The sequence below is a fragment of the Triticum aestivum genome, chromosome 5D (assembly GCF_018294505.1).
Source record: "Triticum aestivum cultivar Chinese Spring chromosome 5D, IWGSC CS RefSeq v2.1, whole genome shotgun sequence".
NCBI classification, from domain to species: domain Eukaryota; kingdom Viridiplantae; phylum Streptophyta; class Magnoliopsida; order Poales; family Poaceae; genus Triticum; species Triticum aestivum.
In genome coordinates, this window is record NC_057808.1 from 29874118 (window position 1) to 29891253 (window position 17136).

The 17136-nt window shown below is 46.1% G+C and overlaps 1 pseudogene; it reads right to left on the reverse strand.

Moving 5' to 3' along the window:
• Positions 1 to 252: 252 nt before the first annotated feature.
• On the reverse strand, positions 253 to 8828 carry LOC123120173 (disease resistance protein RGA4-like; annotated as a pseudogene).
• Between the last annotated feature and the right edge of the window lie 8308 nt (positions 8829 to 17136).

The window sequence follows — 17136 nt, forward strand, 5'->3', positions numbered from 1 at the left end:
AAGTGGTCCACAGTTAAACAAGCTAAACCTCTACACAACAATCTACATTCTCATTTTCTAAACCAATCCCATCGTCATCTGACAGCAGCTCCTGAATAGCTTTAGAATCAAAACTTTCCAGCTTTGGTTCCCCACTCAAAGGCACACTGTCAGACTTCTCCGTGCTAGCTATAAAAATACTACATCTAGCAGCTTCCATAACTCTAATCACTTGAATATATTTGTTTTACGTCAAGATATTACTTCCTAACTTCACCGCAGTTCTGCTAGCTACATCACTAAGAGAAGCATTGAAAGAATTTAAGATAATTGGAGTGTGTAAATTAACTACCTTGGTGCCATCTTCCATCTGCTGATCCTCTAAACCTGCCACTCCTTCAATCTTCTGTTTAGAACTTTCCTTGTTCGTCTGATCTATCATCTGAGTGCTCGGACCATTTTTCTTAGCAAAATCCTTTGGGTCATCAATGTTACCATCTTCTTTTTCATCATCGTCATCATGTTGACCATCACCAACAACATGTACTGCACAATAAAATATGTCACATGTGTGCATGATGAGGGAGTATATGTAACTCAACACCAACAATTAACCAAAGTACTAGCAATGAAGCAAAATAAGATGCACATCACTAAATTACCCGATTCTTCAGCAGCATCGGGCAGCGTTGTCACTGATAGCATTGCAGTAGTAGGTGGTGCCACAGGGCTTATTTTTGCAGCAGGTCCAGTTTCCACATCAACCTCGTCGGTCGTCATATTAGTGGCTGCCGCAGGGTTAATTTCCGCAGCAGGCTCACTTTCCACAGCAACCTCTTCAGCCGTCGTATCAGTAGGTGGTGCCGCAGGGCTTATTTTCGCAGCAGGTCCAGTTTCCACATCAACCTCATCGGTCGTCATATCAGTGGCTGCCACAGGGTTAATTTCCGCAGCAGGCTCACTTTCCACAGCAACCTCTTCAGCCGTCGTATCAGTAGCTAGTGCTGCAAAGCCAATTTCCACAGCAGTCTCACTTTGACCATCGACCTCTTTGTCCGTATCGGTAGCTGTTGCTAGATGGATAATTTCTGCAGCAGGCTCACCCCCCATCGGTTTATGTCAACAAACAAAAGCTTGGGACGTCTGGGGTGGTTCTTTGCTGCTTCTTTCCACTCATATTTTGTTTCGTCGCTGACTCCATCATGGAGGCCGACCTCCTTAAGACGTGGCAGGGACTGGACCGTCATGCCACTAAATCCATTTAGATCCTTACATAGCAGTTTTAAGGACTCGAAGCGTGGCAGAGCTCCCTTTTGGATTTCCAGCTCAGTCATGACTTCCACAACAATGCATAGGTGTCGCATGCTTATGAGTGCACCTTGTCCTATGACCAGCTTGTCCATTTGAGTTGCAATCAGCTTCAGGTACTCCAGGCCGCGCACTCTGCCTAGGTCATCAAGAGCGTCACCACTCAGGTTAAGATCACTAGTGAATGACAAGCACAGTTTAGTGAGACCACCCAGCTGCATGGTAACAAACAGAGGCAGCTGGCTGCATATGTTGTTCCCTTGTAGCTTGAGCAAGCTAAGGTAGTAGGAGTAATCATGTTCCAGGGAGAAATTCAGCAAGTTTGACCATGCATCATCGATGTTCAGTGAGAGTGAGCGAGCTTCATTCAGTTGGGTTCCTCTCTCGATGAACGCCTTGATGGCCCTTGACAGATGACTTAAGTTGTTGCTAGCAATGTCATCAGCGCAGGTGGACTCGCACCATATTTTTACCTTCGTCAGGTGCTCCATGTGATCCATGAGTTGTGGCAATTCTTGGTTCTTGTCCAAAAGAAATCCGGCTATCGTTTTTAGTTTACTGTTCTCTGACAACCAAGCTTGTAGCTTACGCATTATCCGGCTTCCTACATTTTATTGGAGCTTGAACTTTCCAAAGAGATGAACTAAACATGGCAGCTCAATGACTTGTGTAGGCAGAATCTCTATGTTCGATCTTCTTAGATCCAGTGTCTCCAAGAATTGAAGTTTCTTAATCTCCTTTGGAAGCACTAGAACCTTAAGAGAGCTTCCAAGGCTTAGGTACCTGAGCAGCAACAGGTTGCTGCATATCTTCTTGAGATGCTTGACCTTCAAGTGTTCATCGCATTCTTCTAGATCCAAAACTCGCATCAGTTCATACTTGGGAAAGTCCAACACAGATGTGTGTGCCTTACCGAAGACTGTCAAAGACCGGACAAGAAGTAAATCCTTTGGATTCATTTTGGACCTTACTGCCCTTTTATGATGCAGAGAAAGCCACCGGATATTACTCCCGGGTAGGGGATCCTGATCATATAACAAGGTAACAAAGTTCTCACACATGGACTTGTGCAGGATGAACCCGAGCATCATGCCGGGAATTTGGTATCTCTTCACCTCTACACTGTTGCTGCTGCTGGCGTCAATAGGCTGAATGATACTCCTGTCAACCAGCTCATCAAAATTGTCAATGGTGACTCTGTGGGCATTGCGTCTATGGTCTTGTTTGACGAATCCTTCAGCTAACCATTTCCTTGTCAGTCTTCCTCTCCTGATTGGATGACCACTTGGGTAAATTGTAACACCCCGGATGTAACTTTCCATATTTGTAACTCCAACTCTTGCCATTTTCGGCTATGTGTTATGATATTCCCTTCGTGGTCGGGTTTTGTTTTTCCTTTTGCATTTTGTTCATGTCATGCATCTCATATCATGTCATCATGTGCATCTCATTTGCATACGTGTTCGTCTCATGCATCCGAGCATTTTCTCCGTTGTCCGTTTTGCAATCCGGCACTCCCACATTCATCGGCGCACCCCTCTTGTTTCTTTTCGTGAGCGGGTGTTGAACGTTCTCAGAATGGACCGAGTCTTGTCAAGTGGCCTTGGTCTACCACCTGTCAAGTTTCGTTCCATTTGGAGGTCGTTTGGTACTCCAACGGTTAACAGGGTAACCGCAAAGTCCTTTTGTGTGTTGCAGCAAAACCCCCCTCCAAAAAGCCCAAAACCCATCTAAGTCACTTCCATGCTCTAGGTCGTTCGATCACGATCGTGTGGGCGAAAACCGCACTCCATTTGGAGCCTCCTAGCTCCCTCTACCTATAAATATGTGAGCCTCCCCGAAACCCTAGCCAGCTCCTCCGGGCCGCCGGACGTGTCCGCCCGGCGCCGGACGAAAGCCGCCGCCGCCCACAGCCACTCAGACGCCGCCACGTGTCGCCCGTACACCGGCGCCCGCCGCCGGCCCGCGAAGCCCGCGGGAGGCCCTCCCGGCCCGTCGCCCCGCGCCTCCTTCCTCCTCCGGCGCCCCACCGCCCGTGCCGGCGCCCGTCCCCGCCGCCGACCGCCGGCCGCCCGTCGCCACCATCGCCGGCGCCGCCCGCGACCGCGCCTCCTCGCGGCCCCCGAGCCCGCGCCCCCTCTCCGGCGACGCGCCCCGCCGTCTCCTCCCTCTCCGGCCTCGTCGCCCTCTCTCTCCGGCCGGCGACTTGCCCCGAGCTCTCTCCGGCGAGCCCGAGCTCCGGCGGCCTCGACGTCCTCGATCCGAGCCAGATCCCGATCCAAAAGAACTAGGTTGACTTTTTCCCTCCCCCGAGATTTCTCTGAGTCCCGATATTTTTACATTATATGCTTCTGTTCATTGCATCATAACTCTCTGCATATAGCTCCGTTTCGTGCGTGTAATATATCGAGATGTTCGTCTCGAGATGCTCTTCATTTTGTTCCATTATGCCATGTTCTTTTGAATTTATCTCGATGCCCAAATCTCGGGTGCAAGAGTGCTATATGCTGTTACTTATCAGAACATGAGGATTTGTTATTTTTGTTGCATTTGATGTGTGCATCTTATGGGCATGAGCTCTACATGTGTTTTGATGTATGCCATGCCATCTTTACAGAGGTGTATGCCATGTAGTTTTGTGATCTCTGTGGTGACTAGCACAAGCATGCAAACTAGGCTTCGGGATGTTTCTGATTTCAGGGACTTAGTAATTCCACTAAGTTTGTTGCTGCTGTTATTTTGTTGCCATGTATCCATGTGTCTACAGAGAGATCCATGCTCCTTTTGGTGATGTTCAGTAAGGATGTTTTGTAGATATAGTTGTTCTCTATCCACCAATGCCTCTGTTTACAATTATGGAGTGACCTAGAATGTCTTAATCTTGCTCTAATTTTGCTATAAAATATTCCTGGCAGATTGTTAACATGATATTCATTTTTGCCAAGGTTGTTGTAGTTGTTTCATACACGCTATGTATTTTCTCTTGATATGGATAGCTTAATAAACATGCCATATTTCTGTAGGTATGCTTGTTTTGTCCTGAGTTGCTTTGTGTTGAGTGAATCAAGCTCACAAAGATGCCTTCATAATACTGTTTCTGCCATGATCTGTTTTCTGCCAAGTCTGAAACCTGTTAACGAAACTTGCTATGTTTACATGGTTGCCATCATATCTTATGGTCCTTTTTGTCTTATGGTCAGTAAGGGACTTTTGGTCTATGCATTTAGTATATTCATGCCATGCCTTGTTTTGCTATGTTAAGTTCCTGTAGCATGTTGATTGCTTGCTCTGAACATTGCTACCTGATGCTGTTTCAGCCATGTCCAGTAATTTCACTAAGTCTGTGATCCTGATATCTTTTGCACTTTTGCCATGCTTGCTTGAACCTGCTGTGGTGTGATCTAGCCGTAGCTCAGTGTTCATCTTTTGTCAAGCACCTCCGATAGATTACTGCCATATGCTTTGTTGCTATGTTGAAGTGCTGTAGCATAGTTACTTGATGTATTCTAAGTGCTATCATGCTGTTCATCGCAGAATAGTGTCATTCTTGTTTTGCTTGCCATTTGCAAACCGTGCATCCGTTTCCGGTGATCTTTATATCGATTTCAACCGAAATCATCTCATCTTTGCAGTGGCATGCTTGGTTTGCCAAGTTACTGCCTTGTTCATTATTTTTCTTCCGGAGCACGCATATGCATCGCCATATCTTGCATATCATGCATGTTTCGCATCATGTTGCTTGTGCATTTCCCGTGATTGATTGTGGTTCCATTGCTTGTGTTCTTGCTGTGGGTAGAGCCGGGAGACGAGTTCGTGAATGAGGAACCTGTTGAGTACGCTTACGAGGATCAAGCTTTCGACAACTCTGAGAGCCTTGCAGGCAAGATGACCATACCCTCGAAATCACTTCTATCTTTGCTTTGCTAGTTGTTCGTTCTATTGCTATGCTGCGCTACCTACCACATGCTATATCATGCCTCCCATATTGCCATGTCAAGCCTCTAACCATCCTTTCCTAGCAAACTGTTGTTTGGCTAAGTTACCGCTTTTGCTCAGCCCTTCTTATAGCGTTGCTAGTTGCAGGTGAAGTTGAAGTTGAAGTTGGTTCCATGTTGGAACATGGATATTTTGGAATATCACAATATCTCTTATTTAATTAATGCATCTATATATTTGGTAAAGGGTGGAAGGCTCGGCCTTATTCCTGGTGTTTTGTTCCACTCTTGCCGCCCTAGTTTCCGTCATATCGGGATTATGTTCCTTGAGTTTGCGTTCCTTACGCGGTTGGGTGATTTATGGGACCCCCTTGACAGTTCGCCTTGAATAAAACTCCTCCAGCAAGGCCCAACCTTCGTTTTACCATTTGCCACCTAAGCCTTTTTCCCTTGGGTTTTCGCGAGCCCGAGGGTCATCTTTATTTAAACCCCCGGGCCAGTGTTCCTCTGAGTGCTGGTCCAAACTAGAGCACCGTGCGGGACCGTCCCTTGGCAACTTGGGTTACGTTGGTACCTGTACCCTTCGCTTATCCGGTGTGCCCTGAGAACGAGATATGTGCAGCTTCTATCGGGATTTGTCGGCACATTCGGGTGGCTTTGCTGGTCTTGTTTTACCATTGTCGAAATGTCTTGTAAACCGGGATTCCGAAACTGATCGGGTCTTCCCGGGAGAAGGTTTATCCTTCGTTGACCGTGAGAGCTTATAATGGGCTAAGTTGGGACACCCCTGCAGGGTATTATCTTTCGAAAGCCGTGCCCGCGGTTATGAGGCAGATGGGAATTTGTTAATGTCCGGTTGTAGAGAACTTGTCACTTGACTTAATTAAAATACATCAACCGTGTGTGTAGCCGTGATGGTCTCTTCTCGGCGGAGTCTGAGAAGTGAACACGGTTTGAGTTATGCTTGAACGTAAGTAGTTTCAGGATCACTTCTTGATCATTTCTAGCTTCGCGACCGTTGCGTTGCTTCTTTTCTCGCTCTCATTTGCGTATGTTAGCCACCATATATGCTTAGTGCTTGCTGCAGCTCCACCTCTTTACACCATCCTTTCCGATAAGCTTAAATAGTCTTGATCTCACGGGTGTGAGATTGCTGAGTCCTTGTGACTCACAGATTCTACCAAAACAGTTGCAGGTGCCGACGATGCCAGTGCAGATGACGCAACCGAGCTCAAGTGGGAGTTCGATGAGGAACGTGGTCGTTACTATGTTTCTTTCCCTGATGATCAGTAGTGGAGCCCAGTTGGGTCGATCGGGGATCTAGCATTTGGGGTTATCTTATTTTCATTTGGATTTTGACCGTAGTCGGTCTATGTGTGGATTTTGGATGATGTATGAATTATATTTATGTATTGTGTGAAGTGGCGATTGTAAGCCAACTCTCGTTATCCCATTCTTGTTCATTACATGGGATTGTGTGAAGATGACCCTTCTTGCGACAATACCACAATGCGTTTATGCCTCTAAGTCGTGCCTCGACACGTGGGAGATATAGTCGCATCGTGGGCGTTACATAAATGCCCAGATATAGCAAACAAGTCTTGACATCTTGTTTACCAAGGCTGGTGTAGCTATGGACGAGCACGCGTTTCATGCTTGCTAAGGTCTCATTTGTCTCCAGATGTCCACCAAGGTTTTCACACAGGTTTGCCCATTTCACCCTCGTGGGATCACCTCCACTTTGCAAGAATCGGGCTGTGGTAACAAGAGCAAGGGGTAGACCATCACATTTTTTTAGCGCTTCTGAACCCAGCTGTGTATCACCTGGTGGTGGTGGATCCTTCAAGCAAGCTTCCTTGAAGAACAGTTGTCTTGAATGATCCTCGGCAAGAGTTGCCATCATGTACACATGACCATGAGCAGAGCTGCAGGCATTTGCCACGGAGTGGATGGCTGTCGTCACCATAACTCTGCTACTCACCCCTGGAATTACAGGGAAGGCATCTTTTATATCATGCCAAAATACTGCCTGCATGTCATCGATCACAATGAAAAACCTATAAACAGTAAAAGCGAGTTAGGACACATTCACTCTTCAGACAAAGCAAGTCTCGGGTAGCACATAATATAACAAGGAAATCTATCTCTTTTCACACTCTTGCGACACTCTCAGATCGTTGCCCTCCACAAGAATCTAATGCTAGAGAAACATAGCTCTCTATTCCTCTCTTGCTTGCATCTTGCTTTTGATTGGATTCTTATGGGAGGACTTATTTTTCTTTTCCTTTTTGGAACCATGCAGAGCATTTGCATGTATATTCATTAAGAAGAAAGAAAATTATGAACTCCGAAGGTCGGACAACCCTTACAACGCCCAAGATGACTTCTTTTTTTAGTATTGTTTCTTGTAGCTCAAAGGCTTCTGAGTGCTAACAGGATTAGGATTATAGTCACCCGGTTCAACATCAACCTTGACTTGCAATTGATCTGATCATAGATATCCATTAGTTTTGTAGTCGCATGATATTAAACTAATCTGCCTATCTCCTCCTGCTCCTGGACTTTGTTTTCCTTTATGATTGGGAGCATACAGATCGAGGGAAAGAAGTGGTAGTTTAGCATTCTTAGCCATCAAGCCATTCATATGGCTTCATATTGTTACATTTACATGAACTTGTGTAATCCTAAGACTAAGAGCACGCGCGCCCGTGCCCTACTTATCTGCATGTTAATCTTGCTGGTTCATTAGGTAATGAAAACTTTGATGGATGGTCGAATCAAACTAATTGTGGTAATATAAAAGATGCATCTTATTAGCTATATTGGTCTTTCCAAAAAGAAAAGCTATATTGGCGATCCTGTAGTGTGGAGGCCGGGTACTGTGCTGTATACATATGTTTTGGAATCAGAGAGAAAAGTGAGTCCGGAAAACCAATGTAAACGACGTAAAAAGCTAGGGTAGATAATATCTTGTATACCTCTTGGTACCAAGGCACTCTCTGAGGCTTGCACAGAGCTTGCTGTTCCTGGGATGGCAGGACTTGCCCGCACTTCCACCACTACTAGTAATGGTCGATTGCATTCCAAGCTGCTGGAGTATCTCCTTGAGAACATCCCCCGCACCTTTTTGTGCAGCACGAACCCAAGCCCGTGCTTCGTATTCGCCAACAACGGCGGGGCTCTCATACATGGCTGGCAAGGAGAGTCTTCCCTATACCACCGAATCCGACGATGGAGATCACTGATCACCTCGAGTTCTTTGGGTTGGCCTTGTTGTGCTTCCCTTATCAGCTCTATGAGCTCGTCCCGGGGCACGTCCATGCCAACGGCAGCCACCGAGCTGTCCCTCTCATCAGATGGTTCCCCTGACTCCAAAGTGCTGGATCCGCCAGCATACTCACCGGTGATGTAGCTTGTTCTCAGCTTGGATGCATCCTCGGATTTCTTCGTGAGACGACGGATCGCTGCAGCAAACTTGTTACGAGCATTCCTCGTCTTCACCCGGTGAAGTTTCTTACCGATCCATGACACGCCGGGCTTGAGCGTCACACGGTGCGTGAAGCGGTCGATGCAGTCTTCGATATCTTAAGCCAAGTCACGCACCATAGTGATCTAGGCCTTATGCACGAGGTTGCCACTCCACGGTGGACGATCGCCATCTTCTTGAATGGCTGCAGAAATCATCGGAGACTCGCTTCTGAGGTAATTGATGTCATGCTCCAGCTCGACCCGCAGCTTGTGATTTTGTACCAAGTAATCCAAGAGCTTAGGTGTGTTCCTGCCGGCCACACTGCTTGCCACGGTGGCAGACGCAGCTAATTCCGCCATCTGCACACCGCACCCCCTGCCTCTTGATTGATCAGTGTTGGAAATATGCCCTAGAGGCAATAATAAATAGGTTATTATTATATTTCCTTGTTCATGATAATCGTTTATTATCCATGCTAGAATTGTATTGATAGGAAACTCAGATACATGTGTGGATACATAGACAACACCATGTCCCTAGTAAGCCTCTAGGAGACTAGCTCGTTGATCAATAGATGGTTATGGTTTCCTGACCATGGACATTGGATGTCGTTGATAACGGGATCACATCATTAGGAGAATGATGTGATGGACAAGACCCAATCCTAAGCCTAGCACAAGATCGTGTAGTTCGTTTGCTCAGAGCTTTTCTAATGTCAAGTATCACTTCCTTAGACCATGAGATTGTGCAACTCCCGGATACCGTAGGAATGCTTTGGGTGTACCAAACGTCACAACGTAACTGGGTGGCTATAAAGGTGCACTACGGGTATCTCCGAAAGTGTCTGTTGGGTTGGCACGAATCGAGACTGGGATTTGTCACTCCGTGTAAACGGAGAGGTATCTCTGGGCCCACTCGGTAGGACATCATCATAATGTGCACAGTGTGACCAAGGAGTTGATCACGGGATGATGTGAGTTACGGAACGAGTAAAGAGACTTGCCGGTAACGAGATTGAACAAGGTATAGGGATACCGACGATCGAATCTCGGGCAAGTAACATACCGATGGACAAAGGGAATTGCATACGGGATTGATTGAATCCCCGACATCGTGGTTCATCCGATGAGATCATCGTGGAACATGTGGGAGCCAACATGGGTATCCAGATCCCGCTGTTGGTTATTGACCGGAGAACGTCTCGGTCATGTCTGCATGGTTCCCGAACCCGTAGGGTCTACACACTTAAGGTTCGATGACGCTAGGGTTATAGGGAAAGTATGTACGTGGTTACCGAATGTTGTTCGGAGTCCCGGATGAGATCCCGGACGTCACGAGGAGTTCCGGAATGGTCCGGAGGTAAAGATTTATATATGGGAAGTCCTGTTTTGGTCACCGGAAAAGTTTCGGGTGAAATCGGTAATGTACCGGGACCACCGGGAGGGTCCCGGGGGTCCACCAAGTGGGGCCACCAGCCCCAGAAGGCTGCGTGGGCCAAGTGTGGGAGGGGACCAGCCCCAGGTGGGCTGGTGCACCCCCCCACCAAGGCCCAAGGCGCATGGGAGAGTGGGAGGGGGCAAACCCTAGGTCCAGATGGGCCTTAGGGCCCATCTAGTGGGGCGCCCCCCCCTCTCCTCCCCTTGGCCGCCCCCCCTTGATGGGATCTAAGGCTGGCCGCCTCCTCTTGGGGGTGGAAACCCTAAGGGGGGCGCAGCCCCCTCCCCCCCTATATATAGTTGAGGTTTGGGCTGCCCAAGACACACGAAAAAGTCTCCTTTTGGCGCAGCCCTACCCCTCTCCCTCCTCCTCCTCTCCCGCGGTGCTTGGCGAAGCCCTGCGGGATTGCCACGCTCCTCCACCACCACCACGCCGTCGTGCTGCTGCTGGATGGAGTCTTCCCCAACCTCTCCCTCTCTCCTTGCTGGATCAAGGCGTGGGAGACGTCACCGGGCTGCACGTGTGTTGAACGCGGAGGCACCGTACTTTCGATGCTTAGATCGGAATCAACCGCGATCTGAATCGCTACGAGTACGACTCCCTCATCCGCGTTCTTGCAACGCTTCCGCATCGCGATCTACAAGGGTATGTAGATGCACTCCCCTTCCCTTCGTTGCTAGTAAACTCCATAGATTGATCTTGGTGATGCGTAGAAAATTTTGAATTTCTGCTACGTTCCCCAACAGTGGCATCATGAGCTAGGTCTATGCGTAGTTTCTATGCACGAGTAGAACACAAAGTAGTTGTGGGCGTTGATGTTGCCAATTCTTCTTGCCGCTACTAGTCTTATCTTGTTTCGGCGGCATTGTGGGATGAAGCGGCCCGGACCGACCTTACACGTACGCTTACGTGAGACAGGTTCCACCGACTGACATGCACTAGATGCATAAGGTGGCTAGCGGGTGTCTGTCTCTCCTACTTTAGTCGGAACGGATTCGATGAAAAGGGTCCTTATGAAGGGTAAATAGAAATTGGCAAATCACGTTGTGGTCATACGTAGGTAAGAAACGTTCTTGCTAGAAACCTACAAACCACGTAAAAACTTGCAACAACAATTAGAGGACGTCTAACTTGTTTTTGCAGCAAGTGCTATGTGATGTGATATGGCCAGAAGATGTGATGAATGATATATGTGATGTATGAGATTGATCATATTCTTGTAATGGGAATCACGACTTGCATGTCGATGAGTATGACAACCGGCAGGAGCCATAGGAGTTGTCTTTATTTTTTGTATGACCTGTGTGTCATTGAATAACGCCATGTAAATTACTTTACTTTATTGCTAAGCGCGTTAGCCATAGAAGTAGAAGTAATCGTTGGCGTGACGACTTCATGAAGACACAATGATGGAGATCATGATGATGGAGATCATGGTGTCATGCCGGTGACAAAGATGATCATGGTGCCCCGAAGATGGAGATCAAAGGAGCATGATGATATTGGCCATATCATGTCACTATTTGATTGCATATGATGTTTATCATGTTTTGCATCTTATTTGCTTAGAACGACGGTAGCAAGTAGGATGATCCCTTATAATAATTTCAAGAAAGTGTTCACCCTAACTGTGCACCGTTGCGAAGGTTCGTCGTTTCGAAGCACCACGTGATGATCGGGTGTGATAGATTCTTACGTTCGAATACAACGGGTGTTGACGAGCCTAGCATGTACAGACATGGCCTCGGAACACACGCAATACACTTAGGTTGACTTGACGAGCCTAGCATGTACAGACATGGCCTCGGAACACGGAGGACCGAAAGGTCGAGCATGAGTCGTATAGAAGATACGATCAACATGGAGATGTTCACCGATCTTGACTAGTCCGTCTCACGTGATGATCGGACACGGCCTAGTTAAACTCGGATCATGTTTCACTTAGATGACTAGAGGGATGTCTATCTGAGTGGGAGTTCATAATCAGATGAACTTCATTATCATGAACATAGTCAAATAGGTATTTGCAAATTATGTCATAGCTTGCGCTTTAGTTCTACTGGTTAAGATATGTTCCTAGAGAAAATTTAGTTGAAAGTTGGTAGTAGCAATTATGCGGACTGGGTCCGTAAACTGAGGATTGTCCTCATTACTGCACAAAAGGCTTATGTCCTTAATGCACCGCTCGGTGTGCTGAACCTCAGCGTCGTCTGTAGATGTTACAAAACATCTGACATACACGTTTTGATAACTACGTGATAGTTCGGTGCGGTTTAGAATTGTGGCACCCAAGACATTTTTTGAAACGTCGCAGAACATGTGAGATGTTCCGAAGACTGAAATTGGGATTTCAGACTAGTGCCCACGTCAAGAGGTATGAGACCTCTGACAAGTTTCTTAAGCCTGCAAACTAAGGGAGAAAAGCTCAATCGTTGAGCGTGTGCTCAGATTGTCTGAGTGCCACAATCGCTTGAATCGAGTGGGAGTTAATCTCCCAGATGAGATAGTGATAGTTCTCCATAGTCATTGCCACCAAGCTAGTAGAGCTTCGTGATGAACTATAACATATCAAGGATAGTTATGATGATCCTTGAGCTATTCGCGATGTTTGACACCGCGAGAGTAGAAATCAAGAAGGAGCATCAATTGTTGATGGTTAGTAAAACCACTAGTTTAAGAAGGGCAAGGGCAAAAGGGATACTTTATGAAACAGCAAGTCGTTTGCTGCTCTAGTGAAGAATCCCAAGGTTGAACCCAAACCCGAGACTAAGTGCTTCTGTAATGATAGGAACGGTCACTGAAGCAGTACTACCCTAGATACTTGGTAGATGAGAAGGCAGGCAAGGTCGACAGAAGTATATTGAATATACATTGTATGAATGTGTACTTTACTAGTACTCCTAGCAGCACCAGGGTATTAGATACCGGTTCGGTTGCTAAGTGTTAGTAACTCGAAATAAAAGCTGCGGAATAAACGGAGACTAGCTAAAGGTGAGATGACGATGTGCGTTGGAAGTGTTTCCAAGGTTGATGTGATCAAGCATCGCATGCTCACTCTACTATCGAGATTTGGTGTTTGCGTTGAACATGATTGGATTATGTTTATCGCAAAACGGTTATTCATTTAAGGAGAATAATGGTTACTCTGTTTATTTGAATAATACCTTCAATGGTCTTGCACCTAAAATGAATCTCGATCGTAGTGATACACATGTTCATGCCAAAAAGATATAAGATAGTAATGATAGTACCACATACTTGTGGCACTGCCACTTGAGTCATATTGGTATAGAACGCATGAAGAAGCTCCATGTGGATGGATCTTTGGACTCACTCATTTTTGAAAAGATTGAGACATGCGAACCATGTCTATTGGTATATATATGCATGAAGAAACTCCATGCAGATGGATTGTTTAGACTCACTTGATTATGAATCACTTGAGACATGCAAATCATACCACATGGGCAAGATGACTGAAAGTCCTCGTTTTCAGTAAGATGGAACAAGAGAGCAACTTATTGGAAGTAATACATTTTGATGTACGCAGTCCAATGAATGCTGAGGCACGCAGTGGATATCGTTATGTTCTTACTTCACAGATGATTTGAGTAGATGCTGAGTGTATTTACTTGATGAAACACTAGTCTGAATTATTGAAAGGTTCAAGTAATTTCAGAGTGAAGTTGAAGATCGTCGTAACAAGAGGATAAAATGTCTGTGATATGATCATAGAGATGAGTATCTGAGATACGAGTTTAGCACACAATTGAGACATTGTGGAAAGTGTTTCACAATTAATACCGCCTGGAACACCATAGTGTGATGGTGTGTCCGAACATCACAACTGCACCCTATTGGATATGGTGCACACCATGATGTTTCTTATCAAATTACCACTATCGTTTATGGGTTAGGCATTAGAGACAACCACATTCACTTTAAAAGGGGCACCACGCAATTCCGTTGAGACGACACCGTTTATAGAAACCTAAGTTGTCGTTTCTTAAAAGTTTGGGGCTGCGATGCTTATGTGAAAAAGTTTCAGGCTGATAAGCTCAAACCCAAAGCGGATAAATGCATCTTCATAGAATACCCAAAACAGTTGGGTATACCTCCTATTTCAGATCTGGAAGCAAAAGTAACTGCTTCTAGAAATGAGTCCTTTCTTGAGGAAAAGTTTCTCTCGAAAGAATTGAGTGGGAGGATGGTGGAGACTTGATAAGGTTATTGAACCGTCGCTTCAACTAGTGTGTAGCAGGGCACAGGAAGTTGTTCCTGTGGCACCTACACCAATTGAAGTGGAAGCTTATGATGGTGATCATGAAACTTCGGATCAAGTCACTACCAAACCTCGTAGGACGACGAGGATGCGTAATACTTCAGAGTAGTACGTGATCCTGTCTTGGAAGTCATGTTGTTGGACAACAATGAACCTACGAGCTGTGGAGAAGCGATGGTGGGCCCATATTCTGACAAATGGTTAAAAGCCATGAAATCCGAGATAAATGGATCTTTGAGAAGAAGACGAACATGGACGGTAATGTTACCGTCTATGAAGCTCGACTTGTGGCAAAGAGTATTTCCACAAGTTCAAGGAGTTGACTACGATGAGATTTTCTCATCCGTAGCGATGCTTAAGTCCGTCGGAATCATGTTAGCATTAGCTGCATTTATGAAATCTGGCAGATGGATGTCAAAACAAGTTTCCTTACCAGTATTCGTAAGGAAAGGTTGTATGTGATACAATCAGAAAGGTTTTGTCGATCCTAAGGATGCTAAAAGGTATGCTAGCTCCAGCGATCCTTCCATGGACTAGAGCAAGCATCTCGGAGTCAGAATATACGCTTTGATGGAGTGATCAAAGTTTTTGGGTTTATACAAAGTTTGTTAGAAACTTGTATTTACAATAAAGTGAGTGGGAGCGCTACAACATTTCTGATAAGTATATGTGAATGACATATTGTTGATCCGAAATGATGTAAAATTTCTGGAAAGCATAAAGGGTTGTTTGAAAGGAGTTTTTCAAAGGAAGACCTGGATAAAGCTACTTACATATTGGGCATCAAGATCCATAGAGATAGATCAAGACGCCTGATGATACTTTCAAAAGACAGCACACCTTGACATGATTTTGAAAGAGTTCAAAATAGATCAGCAAAGAAGGAGTTCTTGGCTGTGTTACAAGGTGTGAGTATTGAGTGAGACTCAAGACCTGACCACAGCAGAAGATAGAGAAAGGACGAAGGTCGTCCCCTATGCTTTAGACGTAGGCTCTATAGTATGCTATGCTGTGTACCGCACATGTAGTGTGCCTTGCCATGAGTTGGTCAAGAGGGTACAATGGTGATCCGGGAAAGGATCTCATGACAGCGGTCGAACTTATCCTTAGTACCTAGTGGACTAAGGAATTTTCTCGATTATGGAGGTGAAAAGGAGTTCGTCGTAAAGAGTTACGTCGATGCGAACTTTGACACTAATCCGGATGACTCTGAGTAGTAAACCGGATTCGTATAGTAGAGCAATTACTTGAAATGGCTCCAAGTAGCGCGTGGTAGCATCCACAAAGATGACATAGATATTCGTAAAGCACATACGAATCTGAAAGGTTCAGACCCGTTGACTAATAACCTCTCTCACAAGCATAACATGATCAAACCAGAACTCATTGAGTGTTAATCACATAGAGATGTGAGCTAGATTGTTGACTCTAGTAAACTCTTGGGTGTTGGTCACATGGTGATGTGACCTGTCAGTGTTAATCACATGGTGATGTGAACTAGATTATTGACTCTAGTGCAAGTGGGAGACTGTTGGAAATATGCCCTAGAGGCAATAATAAATAGGTTATTATTATATTTCCTTGTTCATGATAATCGTTTATTATCCATGCTAGAATTGTATTGATAGGAAACTCAGATACATGTGTGGATACATAGACAACACCATGTCCCTAGTAAGCCTCTAGGAGACTAGCTCGTTGATCAATAGATGGTTATGGTTTCCTGACCATGGACATTGGATGTCGTTGATAACGGGATCACATCATTAGGAGAATGATGTGATGGACAAGACCCAATCCTAAGCCTAGCACAAGATCGTGTAGTTCGTTTGCTCAGAGCTTTTCTAATGTCAAGTATCACTTCCTTAGACCATGAGATTGTGCAACTCCCGGATACCGTAGGAATGCTTTGGGTGTACCAAACGTCACAACGTAACTGGGTGGCTATAAAGGTGCACTACGGGTATCTCCGAAAGTGTCTGTTGGGTTGGCACGAATCGAGACTGGGATTTGTCACTCCGTGTAAACGGAGAGGTATCTCTGGGCCCACTCGGTAGGACATCATCATAATGTGCACAGTGTGACCAAGGAGTTGATCACGGGATGATGTGAGTTACGGAACGAGTAAAGAGACTTGCCGGTAACGAGATTGAACAAGGTATAGGGATACCGACGATCGAATCTCGGGCAAGTAACATACCGATGGACAAAGGGAATTGCATACGGGATTGATTGAATCCCCGACATCGTGGTTCATCCGATGAGATCATCGTGGAACATGTGGGAGCCAACATGGGTATCCAGATCCCGCTGTTGGTTATTGACCGGAGAACGTCTCGGTCATGTCTGCATGGTTCCCGAACCCGTAGGGTCTACACACTTAAGGTTCGATGACGCTAGGGTTATAGGGAAAGTATGTACGTGGTTACCGAATGTTGTTCGGAGTCCCGGATGAGATCCCGGACGTCACGAGGAGTTCCGGAATGGTCCGGAGGTAAAGATTTATATATGGGAAGTCCTGTTTTGGTCACCGGAAAAGTTTCGGGTGAAATCGGTAATGTACCGGGACCACCGGGAGGGTCCCGGGGGTCCACCAAGTGGGGCCACCAGCCCCAGAAGGCTGCGTGGGCCAAGTGTGGGAGGGGACCAGCCCCAGGTGGGCTGGTGCACCCCCCCACCAAGGCCCAAGGCGCATGGGAGAGTGGGAGGGGGCAAACCCTAGGTCC